The sequence below is a fragment of the Ostrea edulis genome, chromosome 5, assembly GCF_947568905.1.
Source record: "Ostrea edulis chromosome 5, xbOstEdul1.1, whole genome shotgun sequence".
Lineage (NCBI taxonomy): Eukaryota > Metazoa > Mollusca > Bivalvia > Ostreida > Ostreidae > Ostrea > Ostrea edulis.
This window is the reverse complement of record NC_079168.1, coordinates 14,059,090-14,061,589: the sequence shown is the minus strand read 5'-3', so window position 1 is coordinate 14,061,589 and position 2,500 is coordinate 14,059,090.

The window sequence follows — 2,500 nt, the reverse complement described above, 5'->3', positions numbered from 1 at the left end:
ATAATTTTTTTTATATGGTATCGCACTTTTAATTTCGTGAATGTAAGATTTTTTTCTTCTTCTTTAGAATATATATAGTGCCAATTAAAAGTTCACCAACCATTTTCTATATTTTTTCACAATCAAGGCCCCCAAAATGAATACATGTACTTTATCAAAAGGTTAATTATTTTAAAGTTACATGTATGTATTCAACTGCGAAGTAATCATCAAATGATTTGGACGCTTAAATGTGAACTTTTAGAAAGAAAACCGTGCCCCAATAGATTCCCTATTTTTATTTTTAAATATTATTTGTGTTATTTTTTTTTTTAAATTTAATTACTATTCAATGCAAATAATGAAACCAGTAGTGGAATATACAAGTAACAGAGTAACTGCAAAATGCACCATACACAGGTAAATGTATATTGATTTCACATTACATCTCAATATGAAAGGAATGGTTCAACAAATCCAATCTTCATACAGCATGCTCTCCATTTTGATATTCTGTATTCTGTTATAAAATCTTCCAGTATAGTCATATTATGGAGAAATCCTACTTGTATAGAGTGAGAGTTCCCTTTTGAAAATGTTCGCCCAGGGAAATTGGTCCTAGAAAATGCTGACTCTAGAGTAGCCCCCCCCCCCATCCCCCGTCACGAAAATCCCACCCCAGAATTAGTTTTCAGGGGAGAAATTCTGTTCTAGTTAACAGTTAGAGAGTGAAATTTCCCCCATCTTAATATTCCACTTTTTGCCTCCTTTTCAGCTCACCATTTTGTCCGGCATCTGGTCTGGTTGTCGGTGTCTGCCAACACTTTTTCGACTTCTCGAGCACCACTGGGTCGATTTCAACCAACCTTGTTACAGTGCATGATAAAATGGCATTCAATATTGCTCATATTAAGTAAATGACGGAGTGTTAAAAATGCCACCGTGTCAGATAACCCAATGTGTTAGGGATATAGTCAAATTAGTTCAAACCATTACCCCCAATGTACTTACCAGGGATGGGACCATAACAGGAGTTTGAAATTCTACATGAAAATGCAAGTGTTATTTTTCAAAGATCTACAAGGGGACATTAAGTTCATACCGTGACCCCCGGGACCAGATCTGAGCCATAATAGGGGCTCAAGTTTTGAATTGAGATATTTATAGATAAAGATTTTGATTCAAATATATCTTCTTTTGAGGAAGAACACGATTTGGCTAAAAGCAAGAACTGCATTCATCCTTCTGTAAATAAATTCAATCATATTGTGAAAAGCGGGCAAAGAGTGGGGCCGCTAAAAGGGGGAAATAAAGATTCAATAAGAAGTTAATTGAATTTCTCATGTCAAAATAATATTGAAGCATTTATAGGTAGTATTGGTAAAGACGACCGTCATTGTGAGCCTACAGTACAGATAAACAAGCGAAGATAACGAACAATGGTTAATCTCATAAATCCTATATTACATATGGATGAGTGTTACTCTCCAATAGCAACATTTCGTCCACATATCATGAAAGCATTCTGAAACATGAAAAAAATTCCATGACGGGTCTTTTTAAAAAATTTATCACAAGTACGTGTATTAACATATGAGTAAAGTAATTCGAGTGAGCGTTATATACTAGTCTTGTATTTGAAAAATTCTCATAAAGGCATATGTAAAGTGAGTAATAATTCACTGAGGAGGGAAATCCTGTGGGGCACGAAAAGAATGTCGTCAGTCATTTTAAAATTAAATGATATACCTATATTGATAAGTTTATATAATGTAATTAATACAGTGTTCATCTTTCATATCAATGTTATTCATAGTCTTGTTAAAATAATATAAAAGCAAAATCATGCCATATATATATCCTGTGGGGCACGAAAAGAATGTCGTCAGTCATTTTAAAATTAAATGATATACCTATATTGATAAGTTTATATAATGTAATTAATACAGTGTTCATCTTTCATATCAATGTTATTCATAGTCTTGTTAAAATAATATAAAAGCAAAATCATGCCATATATATATCCTGTGGGGCACGAAAAGAATGTCGTCAGTCATTTTAAAATTAAATGATATACCTATATTGATAAGTTTATATAATGTAATTAATACAGTGTTCATCTTTCATATCAATGTTATTCATAGTCTTGTTAAAATAATATAAAAGCAAAATCATGCCATATATATATCCTGTGGGGCACGAAAAGAATGTCGTCAGTCATTTTAAAATTAAATGATATACCTATATTGATAAGTTTATATAATGTAATTAATACAGTGTTCATCTTTCATATCAATGTTATTCATAGTCTTGTTAAAATAATATAAAAGCAAAATCATGCCATATATATATCCTGTGGGGCACGAAAAGAATGTCGTCAGTCATTTTAAAATTAAATGATATACCTATATTGATAAGTTTATATAATGTAATTAATACAGTGTTCATCTTTCATATCAATGTTATTCATAGTCTTGTTAAAATAATATAAAAGCAAAATCATGCCATATATATATCCTGT